This window comes from Eulemur rufifrons, chromosome 17, assembly GCF_041146395.1.
Source record: "Eulemur rufifrons isolate Redbay chromosome 17, OSU_ERuf_1, whole genome shotgun sequence".
NCBI classification, from domain to species: domain Eukaryota; kingdom Metazoa; phylum Chordata; class Mammalia; order Primates; family Lemuridae; genus Eulemur; species Eulemur rufifrons.
The window spans coordinates 78,545,614-78,559,844 of record NC_090999.1 but is presented as its reverse complement, the minus strand read 5'-3'; positions in this window follow the sequence as shown (position 1 = coordinate 78,559,844).

Sequence of the window (14,231 nt, the reverse complement as noted above, 5' to 3'; positions counted from 1 at the left end):
GTGTAATTCTTTCTGTAAGGAATTCATACCACTGACTGACCATGGGCCATGGAATGCAAAATAAGGACATGATTTTCTTAGAGGAAAGGAAGTGGACTCCCACACTCACTAACTGTTAAGCAAGCTACTTAAACCCAGTGGGCCTCTGTTTCCTCATTTGTAACACAGGGATAACACCATTATTTATTTCAATAGGATGTTTTGAGCATTTAACAGTATAATGCACATAAAACACATGCACTGATGCTCTCAATAAATCTCAGACTACATACAGCAGTAGTTGTTGTTACCTTTATTATTACAAATGCATCTGCAAATTCCAGGGCAATGATTCTGGTATGTGAAAAATCTGATGTACAGGCTGGAGAGTGGCAAGCAGCTTGCCTCTACTCAACAAGACACTTTCATTTCCGATGTGTGGGTGCGCCTGTGAGTGTGCACATTAGTTAAACTGTTCTGTACTAAATCCTACAGGTTCTGCCATTGGGTGTCAGTTTATTTGGCTTTCTTTAGTTTGTTCTACTCAGCGGCCCAACGGAGATGCTGTTTTGTTATTTTGCTGTCTAGCCTTTCAAATTACCAGCAAAACAATCAAATTCGCGGATCTCCTCTAGCCTACTTATCTCAATCACCCACCTTGTTTCACGTGAGCCATCCCACAGACAATCAGATGACAACTGGACTGGTCAGGGAAAAGTGACGGGACCTGCTAGTAGAATATTGTTGGAAACTGGCCATAGTTTCACGATGCCCCTGCTAAATTTCCCTTTTTCCTCCACACCTACAATTTCTGGACCATTGCCAGTCTTAAACAGTGTACTTTGCTTTTATAATAAAAACTTTGTTTTTTCTTTCTTAGATCACTCAAAGTTACATAAACAGCATTTTGGACTTAAAAATTGAGCTCAAAACACTCTTGTTGCTAAATATCACAAGCATACATGTCATGGTTGGTGTACAACTACAATGGCTAAGCACTATTGTATTTACTCCTAAGCTTCTCATCTCTTACATTCCACCATACCACTTAGACATTTGTGTGTGTTTACATGCACACGGGACACAATTCAAATTCTACTACAGGTCATACAGTGAAAAGTGAGCTGCCCACTTCCCTCTCAGAGATAACTACTGATAGTTTCTTGTGATAAATATACACTTACAACACACACACACACACACACATGCGCACACGTAACATACATTCTCAGTTAGGTTTCCTTGAGAGAATTAAGCTCCCTTGCCCTAAGGTGTCCATTGTACGTGATAAATTCACTTTTCTCCTTGGCATCAGGAATGATATTAAGTATATACCACCCATAGGAGATTTGAGGGAACTCACAAATAACGTCCTGAGTGCTGTGGTTTAAATGAGGAACTCTGGTTGAGAAACACTTTCACCTAACAATCCAGCTTGCAGCTTATGCACATGGGTACACATAACTGTTTTCCTCCTCCTCTTCTTCCTGTTCCTCTCCCTCTTCCTCCTCCTTCTCCCCCTTCCTCCTCTGCCTCCTCCTTCTCCTCCTCTTTTCCCTTATTCTTCATTTTTTACTTTCATTGAGGTATAACATAAATTAGAAAGTGTATAAAGTGCATCAATCTTAAGTCTACCACATGATAAATTTTATATATTTATCTACCTCTGTAATCACCATTCAGATCATGATGTAGAACATTTCCATCACTTCAGAAGGTTCCTTCATGCCCCAGAGGCAATCACTAGTTACCGTCTATCATCACAATTAGTTTTGCCTGTTTTGGAACTTCATATAAATGAAACCATATTAGAATCTTCCTTCTTTCCCTCAATGTCAGAGTAATTTTCCATGTTGATGTGTAAACTCATGTTTCCATCAGTTTATTCTTTTTGTTGCTGAGTATTATTCCATTAAATGAATAGACCACTATTTATTCATTCATTCTCCTGTTGATGGACAAAATGGAATGTTTCCAGTTTAGGGCTATTTTGAATAAAGCTGCTATAAACAGAATTGTACATGTCTTTTGGTAGATATATGAGCTCATTTCTCTCGGATATATACCTAGGAGCATCCCAGGTCATGAGGTAGGTATATGTTTAGCTTTAGTAAATGTTGCCAAACAGTTTTTCAAAAGAGTTGTTCCACTTTTGTTCATTCTTTTTAACAGCTGCACGGCATTATATGGATTTTTCCATGACTTATTTAAACTGGCCCACTGGTAATATAATAAAAAGTAACTTGTTTCCAAACGTTTGCTTGGAACAAAATATGTTCCAAATATTAGCCTTTTACATAAATCATTTTGTACACATACAAGTTTATCTAAAGGAAAAAGTATAAGAAATGAATTTGCTGGACCCAAGGATATGCGCATTATTAATTTTAGTAGATACGACCAAATTGCTCTCCAACGTGTTTCAACTAATGCATACTCCTACTGGAAATATTTGAGGCTATTTTACCTCATATTTACACATGCAATAAATCATCAAATGTTTTGAACTTGCTCATCTGATAGGTACAAATTGTTTTTTGTGGTTTTGATCTGGAAGTCTCTTATAAGCACTAGCATCTTTTCATAAGTTTAAAGGCATTTACAGTTCCTTTTTTGTGACCTCTCTTTTAATATCTTTTGCCTATTATTCTATTAGTTTTTTGGTCTTTTATTGATTGAGGGGAGCTTATTTTATATTGAAGAAATTAAGTTCATTCTCTGTGATATGAGTTACAAATATTTTCACCCAAATTGTTCTTTGTCTTCTGCCTCTGTTAATAGTTGAGAGAATAAGTTGGAATACTTCTTTTACATCAGATTTCCAAAGCATGTTTTATGAAGCCCTTGTCTACCCTTCTTCCACCGCCCACAAGATGTCTCTTAATTTTTATTAATGAATAAAAATAATTTATACTCCAACTATACTCTCTGAATTATTAAAAATGGTCTTGCTCTAATGCACACTCCGGAGAATTGAAAGGAAGTCTGCATGTATAAAAACAACCGGCAGCCTCACGGAACAGGAATATGGCTGCTATGTGGACGATGTTCTCAAGAAAGCAAAAGGCAGTTTGCATTCTTAGCAAGATTTTATGTTAGGATCATGTGCTCAGCTTTGAAAAGCATTTATATGCGGTAATTGGTGTCTCCTGCTACCCTAGTGCAAATCTCAAGTCACAGAGAGATTACCAGGCACTTAACATTGCTCCCCAAATATAATACTTGGTCGATTTGAAGTATCTCATAAATGCCTTTAAAATGAGGATTGGTACAGAAAGGGACCTAAGGTATTATTCTAAATAGTGATATCTCTGAGATACTTAAAACTATTAGTATTAATGCTGGGTGGGGTGACACACACCTGTAGTTCCAGCTACTCAGGAGGCTGAGATGGGAGGATAACTTGAGCCCAAGAGTTTGAGGCTGCAGTGAACTATGATAGCACAACTGTACTCCAGCCTGGGCAACAGAGCCAGACCCTGTCCCTGAAAAAAAGGTAAATCAAGACCCCAAGACTCCAAACTGTGAGTGTTATTCTTCAGGAAGATTTCTCCTCCCATCATCACATCTTTCACTCACTTTCTCTCCCGTCAGAATCTTTGCAGACAGGGATATTTATTATTTGTATCAGTTTTGTATCGTTGCCATGGCAAATGGCACAAATTTAACGGTTAAAACGACACCCCTATTTTATCTTGTAGTTCTGCAGGTTACAAGTTCAGGTCACTATGGCTCAGCTGGAGCTTCCATTTAGAGTCTTATGAGGCAGAAATCAGGGTGTTAGCAGGGCTGCATTCCTTTCTGGAGGCTTTGGCAGTGAATCCACCTCCAAGCTCATTCAGGTTGTTGGCAGAATTCGGTTCCCTGCCATTAAAAGGCGGAGGGCGGATTTACTTGCTGGCTGTCAGCCAGGAGTCTCTCTGAGCTCCTTAAGGCCACCTGCATTGCTGGTCATATTGTTCCCTCCATCTTCAAACCCACAAGGAGGCATTGATTCGTTTCCGCACTTTGAATCTCTCTGAATTCCCCTTTCTGTGGCATTTCTCTTTGCTGCAGCTGAAGGGAATTTCTCTGCTTTTAGGGCCCATGTGTGATTAAGTAGGCAAAACTGGATAATCCAAGATAATCATTCTATTTTAAGGTCTGTAACCTTAATTATATTTGCAAAGTCCCTTTTACCATGTAAGGTAACATATTCAGAGCTTATAGAGATTGAACAGGGACATCTTTGGGTGGCCATTATTCTGCCTACCGTATTATTATTTTTCTTTTTCCTTCCCTCTCTCCCTTCCTTCCTTCCTTTTCCCCTTTCTCTCTCTCTCTCTCTCTCTCTCTCTCTCTCTCATCTCTATCTTTATCTATCTCTATGTCTCTCTCTTGTCCACAGCACCAAGCACAATGCTGGACAATGCAATGTAAGGAAAACTAAATAACTACTAACTAATTGAATGATGTTTTTAGAGTTTTTTATCTTGAGGCTTCAGTCTAAATTCTGGGAACACATACTGAATTAAGAATTTGTCAGGTGGTTTATAAATTCCCAGAAGGTCAGAGTAGAAGAATTCAAGGGTAAGCTTGCTTTGCACCACCTCTTCCTTGCAGCCTGGGTTGAAGGGTCTGCCTAGTGGAGCAGTGACATTCTGTGCCTCCTGGTCTAAACTAAGCCCCTGGGGGTGCCCTAAGCACCTCAAGATTGCTGTGCAATGCAGGGATGCAGAGACAGAGATCTGTGATAACACAAGCCCAATTTGAACTTGACAGTGTTTTTCAAAAAAGAGGGAAGGAATATTAGGTACTCTATAGAGGACACTATATTTTTGAACAGAGAAATGTCCCACTGCGGTAAAGGAAGAACCCTAGATGATCTCAAATCTTATTTTTGGTCCTGGGTCCTTTTTTGTAGAGAATAAAGAGACATCTTTGCATGAAAATTTTGACAATCTAGAAGGAGGAAAATTCTTGTTGATCCTTGTTACACAACTGAAAACAACAGATTCCCAACCCTCCCCAACATATTTCATTAAAGATAAATCTTCATCGTTAAATATTCTCGGTAAAATAAACAGTCATCTCCAAATATCTTGAGAAGAGATTTTGATCATTAATTTAGCTCCCATTTCTTGGCTTAAGTGAAACAAAAGCACTTTGTCACCACTATTATCTTGGAGTGGTCAAGGACCAATTAGTAAGTTCCAAATACTATTTATTATTGTTTATTTCAGTATTTATGAGAATTTTTATGTATGTTTATAATTCTGTCTCCCTCCTAGGCTATATCTTCCTTGAGCAAAAGATTAATCTTTAATCTGAAAACATAGCAGAGTGCTGGGCAGATAGTAGTTTCTTAAAAAAAAAACAAAAAAAGAAAACTAAAAGTAAAAAAAGGCTCAGAGAATTGAATGAAAGTTACATGCACTGTAACTTGCACACTCTACTGTTTGCTGGGACCCACAACCAGAGACACACAGATGACACATGAACATGCATAATAGTCAAAGAAACTATGTTTATGTTATAGTGAAATTCTGAAATTATCAATACTATGTTGACTTTAGTTGAACACAGATAAACACAGAACCTAAAATAGACCGTTTGAATATCATCATTTTGCTATTTAAGAGAAACTAAGCAGCAGTAACCATTAGTAACAAGATAACACTACCTAATCCAAAGCTGTCATGCTATGAAACACAGCATCATTTATATGAAACTCCTATAATGCACAATAAAGAAAATTCATGAAAAGAAACATTTCAGGAAAATGATACGTTTCAGGGGCTGAGTCAAAAATGATCCCAGTTGTGTTCTTCACGGGAAACATACTACTTGTCCTGGTCGAAGGCTATGATTATAGTTCCCATGAAGGACCAGAGGCATCCAAATTGGTGTGTTTGGAGAGGGGCTGGATGAGAGGACTTAATTCTGCAGCACTGAGGCTGTACACCTGTTCCCTTCAGCAGGGCCAGACTGAGTATGCCTCTCAAGTGCCTAAAGATATTCCCCCAAACCAAGCTATGATTTTCTTACTGCAGTTGAACTTACAGACTTTCAGAGACTGGAATATTTCTTGGATAAAAATGTAATTGCCTTTTTTTAAACAAAAGGTTTGCATATTAAGGATAAAAATCTCAAAATAGTTTCTATGAATTTAGTAAAACAAAGATTAACAAAAATGACAAAGAAATTGTATTTCAAAACTATTGAAGAATGAAAAAAACAAAAAACACAAAAACCTCCATTCTCTCACCTCTGCTTATTTATTAGGAGTGCAAAAGTGAGCCCTTGGCCAAATAAACTGTGATTGAGATAATAATTTTGCAAACCACAGCTTAAGGGCAACTATAGAATTGCATTTAAGTTGTACAAGACCTCCCTTGTAAATTTTCACATAGTAATTACATTTCAAGCTCTAGAGTTATAAGATTTTACAGTGTTAGAAGTGGAAGGGCTTTGGAAAACCTTCTAGTCTGGCCCCCCGTTTTACAGATTATTTCAATTTCATTTCTCCTAAAACTTCTCCAAATGAAAGTATTTCATAGTGTCATTCATTACCACTTACTGGTCAGCTATGTGATTTTAACAGATGTTTTAAAAAAAATCATTCTGTAATCACAATTTGTTTGCTTTAATTCCTTAGCTAAGACTGAAGTCATAAAGAATGTTCTTAGGGACTTTATTTTTTTTTTTTTTTTTTTTCTTTTTTTGAGACAGAGTCTCACTCTGTTGCCCAGGCTAGAGTGAGTGCCGTGGCGTCAGCCTAGCTCACAGCAACCTCAAACTCCTGGGCTCAAGCGATCCTCCTGTCTCAGCCTCCCGAGTAGCTGGGACTACAGGCATGCACCACCATGCCCGGCTAATTTTTTCTTGTATATATTTTTAGCTGTCCATATAATTTCTTTCTATTTTTAGTAGAGATGGGGTCTCGCTCTTGCTCAGGCTGGTCTCGAACTCCTGAGCTCAAACGATCCGCCCACCTCGGCCTCCCAGAGAGCTAGGATTACAGGCGTGAGCCACCGCGCCCGGCCGGGACTTTATTAATAGTATAATTTTGGTTTGCATTAGGATAGGGAAATAATACATTTTTTTATTGAACCATACAAAACACAAGGAAATACTACATTTTGATGGCACAATAAAATCTTGCTTCGAAATATTGTATTGGTGTACATATTTTTATATATATATATATTAAATTATTTATATATGTATGTAAAAGGCTATGAAACCTCTGGTCAGACTGTCCTGCTTTCAAATCCTATCTGTGTCATTTATTAACTGTGTGTGCTCTCAGGCAGAGTATTTACTCAGCATTGCCAGATCTGTTAAAATGAGTTAAAGAATGCCTAATTCCAAGAAATTGTCAAGCTTAAGGGAGAGTACACAGGTGAATGTGCTTAATACAGTACTTCTTAAAACATCCCTGTTCAATAGCTGCTCTTTTCCACCTTCCCTTCCACCACTCATGTATCTTTACCTACCGTGCAAAACATTCTGCATCATTTTGTTATTTCCAAATGAAGTATCAATGTGATTCTCCTAACTACTGTAGGAAAAAATTATAAAAGATATTAAAGTGGATGAGAAGAATATAAGTTTGAACACTTTGTCCTTTAGGTGAAAACAACATTTTGTTCATCTTTTATATTTTTAATTTTTTTAAAATGAATGTATTTAAAATACCAAAGAATAAAAGAAGTTTCAATGAAATAATGCTCACAGATTGACCAGCACAATTAGGATATTAGTGAACCATAAGGACTAAATTGATGGCTGCTACACTCATGATTTAATTTTAATTTACTCCACCTGACTGGTGCCACTAATGCACGAGGCTGGTTGGCAAGTGCATGTAAGGGTCGAGTTCGCCAGTATTTTATCAGCTTTTGACAACAGTGCATTGTGTTTCTGTTTGAAGTGGGATTTCTGAGTAGTTGCACAGCTCCATAGTGTTTTTTAATTCAGTCTGCTTAACAGCCCATTATGTCAAAGAAGACCAATAGAATGCTGAAGGAAGAAAACAGATTTTTAAATGAGGATTGAGAATTGCAATATTACCTTGTTTCTGCTAAAGATAAGATGATTTTCTTGCTTTGTGATGCTGCAATATCAACATTAAAGAAATTCAATGCTCATCAGCATTATAACACTCATAAGGGCCACAAATATTTTAAATTAGAGGGAGAGGCATGAAAGTTTGCATTGCAGAAATTAAAAGACGAAAAACAAAAACATACACTTCTTTCAAGAAGCAATAAGACCTGGAAATAATGTCACTGAAGCAACTTATCAAGTAGCTTATATACTTGGGGAAAAAGGGATGCCATTCAGTGATGTAGAAATTGTGAAGGAATGCATTGTTGAAGTGGTAGGTTGCTTAGACCCTTATAACATTTCAAAGTACAATTGCCTCTTTCAAGGAGAACCATAACTAATCTGCAGCATGAATTCATCTTCAGGTTAACAGAACAACTTCATGCAATACTTCAAAAGGAAAGTATGTATTACTCAATCACTTTGGCTGAATCAACTGATATGACTGACATGGTGCAGGTTTTGTGCTTCAGTTGGGTTGTAACAGAGGATTTTCTTTACTACAAGGAGGATTTTCTTTGCTATTTGCTTTGGGCACTCTTGTGGAGAGAACACAGGGAATAGATATCTTCAACAACTTTCAAGATAAATGTCATGAAGTTGGACTGAATTTGGTAAATTTAGTGAGTGTATGTAAAGACAGTGCACTTTCCATGACAGGAAAACATGAAGGGTTTACTGCACAGATTAAAAAAACTATTAACAGATCCAGATGCTCTCATTTCTTTTTATTGTACCTTGCATCAGCAAACTATCTTGTGCTAAAGCTACTGTTTTAAGTGACACTTTGCAATAAGTTACAAGTATTGTTAACTGTATTTGTGCAAATGCAACATGGCATCGTCAGTTTAGTCACATGCTACAGTTGAACAATGAGGTATTCAGTGCGGATTTGCCATATCATTTTAAAGTGAGTTGGCTATCACAGAGATAGGTGTTAGCCAAAATTTTATCTCTGTGAGATCAGATAGTTAAATTTTATGAAGAGCAGAATCAGCAATGTGAATTATTGAAAGAAGATTTCTATGGGAATGCAGCATTTCTGCGTGATATGTCAAATCAAAACGACTTGAGTATTTCTTTGCAAGGTTTAAACTAAGTCTATATATGATATGTGGCAGAAAAAAAAAAAAAAAAGAAAATCCAAGCATTTCAAAAAAAAGCTGTCTTTTTCAAAACACTTCCTCAAAAGGAGATTTTGGATGAATATTTTCCCCAGTTAGCAAAAGTCATTGATGAGAAGCATGATCTACACAAATCATCCTGCAGAATATACAGCTGTTATAGACCTATTAATTGGAGTACACAGTGAAAGGTTCACTGACTTTGAGAATCATGACATCACACTCAAATTAGCATTTCGGCCTCACCGAGTTGATATCACCAAGGCACCTAAAGAACTACAGAAGGAATTGATTGAGCTTTCAGTAGAGGACATTTTAAAGTCATTGTTTGATGCTAAGAAAGATCCAATTGAAATACGGAAAAATGCAGAATACCCACACCTTTGGCAACATGCCTGAAAAATGCTTTCTTGCCTTTCAACCACTTGTTTGTTGCTGGGAATCTACATTCTCCTACCTGACCCAAATCAAGACACCTGTAAGGTCACAAATGACTGATACCATCTAGAGGAGCAACTGAAACTGTGAGGCCCACATGCTGCAAATATTCAAATGCTTTCCAACGCAAAGCAAACACAACAAAGTCATTAAAATGTTAGTTAACTGTAACAAATAGTTTTCATTTTTGAGATTATTAAGTAATAGTAGTCAGATTTTTATAAACTAATGTGCATTTTTTAATATATCTAATTGAAGTTTCTTGAATGTGGTCTTATTTGATTACAGCTAAATTAATGCAGCCTTCCACCATGAAAAGGTTTCCTACCCCTGATATAGTCGTTGGGCTAACAGTGATTGCATATGGAGGATGCTTATTTTGAATGCAAATTTCTGGGAAATGAGGGCTTATGGTGAAAAGTAATGCAGTCTAGTCATGATTTAGACAGTTCAATAAGCGTTACTACATGACTCCCTTCATTTTTTCTACCTCTGTTCTCTCGTCTATTAAATAGGAATAAGAAAATCTGTTTCTCCTAGCTTAGGAGATATATATTGAAAGATTTTAAAAGTTGAAAAAGAAAGTACAACAAATGTGTGATATTACTATTGTTAATACAAACACCTTCATTATCCTTTATATGTATATTTCCATGAATTCCAGGGGCCCATCCTATCTTATGACTGAAGATTCTGGCAGGGTTCTTGAGTATTGTTTATAAGGAAAGGAGGTAAATTACCCTAACATTTGAAAAAAAGAACCTCACTCTTTTTTTCTTTCTTTTCTCTTTTCTTTTCCTTTCTTTTCTTTTTTTTCTTCTTTTCTTTTCCTTTTTTCTTCTTTTCTTTTCTCTTTTCATTTTTTCACCTTCCTTCCTTCCTTTCCCTCCCTCCCTTTCTTTCTTCTCTTCTTTCCTTCCTTCCTTCCCTTCTCTCTCTCTCCCTCCCTCCCTTCCTCTCTCTCTTTCTCTTTCTCTCTTTCTCTCTCTCTCTCTCCCTCCCTCCCTCCCTCCCTCCCTCTCTCTCTCTCTCTCTTTCTTTCTTTCTTTCTTTCTTTCTTTCTTTCTCCTTATTCTCAAAGTAAGGAATCTTTTGCCTTCCACTCAGCTGTTTCTTTGGACAACCTTCTCCTTCCATTTCTGGCTGTCAACTGAAGCAACTCTATGTCTACTGTCAAGTGAAGAAGATGCCTTCATAAGAGTGCCCTAAACCATAACTCTGTACACCTCAGGCTCTGTTGAATCCTAGGATCTGAGGCGAAGTCCATTGTAATAGGACAGAACTTTGCCCAGCTGTCAAGGTGCTTGGGTTAATTTCAAAATTAGATTTAGTATGCACATAATTTTGTTTAAACTATGGTGGCACCACATCAGAGGACGTTTAAATCTAGAGGCATGTTTTGTTAATCTATCGCTTGGTTGATAAGATAAGCACTACCTTGCTATCACAAAATAGTATACACTTTATTGGCTTCTTAGAACACATCTCTGCATTTCCCCAGTGTTATGGAAGATATCCAATTATTACTTTATTTAATTGTAAAATTCAGAATTTCCCAGGGGAATAAAAACATTCTTCTTTGTTAAAGCAATTTAGTTAATACACACGCACACACACACACACTGGGGTTTTAAAACAAATTCTTTTTACTTGTTTTGGAACAGCATTAACCACCAGTATTATTTTTAAAATTTTACACCACCATGCAGATCAATTTTAAGGCAAGCAGAAGGATAAATTTTAAAGGTGTTTCATATGGTCTGTTTTGCGTGGTAGGATAATCAGGATAAATCTTCCTTTGAGATATTCCTTCCATTTATCTCTCTTTCTGCAACAGCCTCCTGGTTCTTAACCTCCAGGAGAACACATCTGACTTTTCCAGGGATTTTCAATTTTTAAGATGTTCGGCGAAATACAAGATTGAGAGCACCACGATTGTCAAAAAGTTCCTCGCCTCTTACATTTGAACAGTATCTTTTAAATGTTCTGTTCATCAGCACGTTTTACAGAGTGATGTAGTTATAAGTCATCACTTTTGTATTCACTTTATCACTCACATTTCACATTTTGCTAAGTTTACACCTATTTTTCTTCTTTCATTTCCAATGTCCCCAATGTCAATGGCTCAGTTCTTGATATTTTGTTCTCCTTCCAGAGACATACTGAATTCTCTAATATGAAGGCACTTTTCTGAACACACTCTCAGTGTGGGTTTCTTAGTGGTGAAGTGGAGAATCTCTCATCTGTGCTGCCTTCAGCAGCTGTGTAAATACAGCTGGAAACTTGCAAGTGGACAGGGTCAATTGTAAATAGGTTTCCTTTCCTTTATGTGTTTTGGAATGCTGTGCTGAGAACAACGAACCATGAATTTTAGCTGAGCCCCCATGACTGCAACTTTCGTACACATATTTAAGTGACCTGTGGGGTTTGGATAAAGCCTTGCCCTTGATGGACATGAAATTTCCTCAGCTTCAGGCTCACTCTTAGATTTTCTATTGTATGATATCCTAAATCTCATAACAAACACAAATATTCCAAATCCCTTACTCTTCTACATGTTGGGTGCAAGGGAAGTGTATTAGTTTGCTAGGGCTGCCATAACAGACTGGGTGGCTTAAACAACAAAGATTTACTTCCTTACAGCTCTGGAGACTGAAAACCTGAGATCAAGGTGTCATCAGAATTGGTTTCTTCTGAGTCCTCTCTTCTTAGCTTATAGCTAGCTGTCTTCTCCATGTGTCTTCATGTGGCCTTCCCTCTGTGTGTGTCTGTGTCCTAAACTTTCTTCTCAAAGAACACCAGTTATTTCAGATTAGGGCCTGATCATACGACCCCATTTTACCTTAATTATCTTTTTAAAGACACTATCTCCAAAGACAGTCTCAATCTGAGATGCTAGACATCAGCATATAAATTTGACAAAATCAGGGTTTCATTAAGGAAGAGGAAAGTGACAATGGACGTTAGGTAGGCAACCAATAATGTCTACTACAGTCTATTCCTTCATGGAATTTATAGTCTAGTGGTGAAGACAGAAAAATAAGGTCAAAGTTAGGGTGCAGAGTGATAAGGACAAGAGTAGATTTCTGCACAGGGTACATTCTGGACACAAAAACTCCTTACTAAATTGGATCAGGGATTCAAAGAAAGTTTCTTAAAGGAGGTAATGCCTAAACTGAATTTTTGAAGGAGATTCAAGAGTTAGTAAATTGAAGAAAGGGGAAAGGGGGATTCCAGCAGCAGGAACAGCAAGTGAAAAGGCTCAAGAGTTGTGCAACAGTGTAACGCACTGGGGAGTTGCACATCCTTCAGTCTGATCAGAGAGGGACAAGAGATGAGGCCAGAAGGAGAGGCAGGGGCAGATCATGAAACATCATATAAGTTTCATTCTATGAAGCTATCTATAATACCTATTGCTACCATGTATAAAATGCTAACTTGTATGCCATACACTACACAATTTTACATAATAAAATACTTTGGTACTATGGTATAAACCCCAATTGAAAGATGAATAAGCTGAGACTAAAAGGTTAAATAATTTATCCAAGGTCAGCTGACTCTACCTACGTTTCTACACAGCCTTTCACCTGGAGCTCAAACTCATGGATCCTGTTACTCCAAGCAATGACAAAACTGAGACTGCAAGTGAAGTTGCAGGAATGTATATTTAAGATACATTTGGCTACACCAGGAAACATCTGAGAATTAAATATCTGAGGGAGAAGGAAAATTCTGTATCTACAGTATGTCTTCTCCTTTTAACCAAATACTCTGATGGGCTGTTCTTTGGTGTACTTGCCAGGGGCAGAACACAAGCATCAGGTTCTGACCTAGGGTTCTTATTTTCTTCTATCATCTGGATGTCACCAGTCATCAGTCAAATTTCTTAGCTCAGGGTCTGCCCTTGCCTCTGCTCAAAATGCACCCCCCTCCTTGCCTCCTTCTTCAATTTGCTGAATCTTGCTTATACTTCACCAATTCACTCAGGCATCAGCTCCATTAGGAAACTTTCTTTAAACCCCTGGTCTCATTTAGAAAGGAGCCTTTGTGCCCACAGTACACCCTGTGCAGAAGTCTACAATTGTTCTTGTCACACTGCTTCTTAACTTTGGCTGCCTCTCCACCTCCCGCCACAGACTACAAATTCCATGGAGATAAGGACATTGCCTACTTCCTTTTCCTCTTCCCTAAGAAAATCCTGATTTGGTTCAGGAGGTCTTTGTCTCTCTTCCATGTAGTACATAGGACTCAGGTGAAGCTACCTCTTTCTACCTCAAGGAATGGATCTGATGGTTTAAGCCAGTGGTTCTCAACCAGGGGCAAGTCTCTCCACCGCCACTTCCCCACCCCTGGAACATTTGACAGTGTCTGGACAACACATATTTGGTTGTGACACCTGATATATGCTACTGGCATCCAATGGGTAGAGGCCACACATGCTGTTAAATAAACATCCTACAATGAACAGGACAGACTCCCCCTCCACGCCCACCCCATCAAAGAATTACCCAGCCGCAAATATCAGTATCACTAAAGGTTTAAGACATCTTGGTTTGAGTCAGTCTTCAAGTGACTTTGCTTCCTGATTGTTAATGG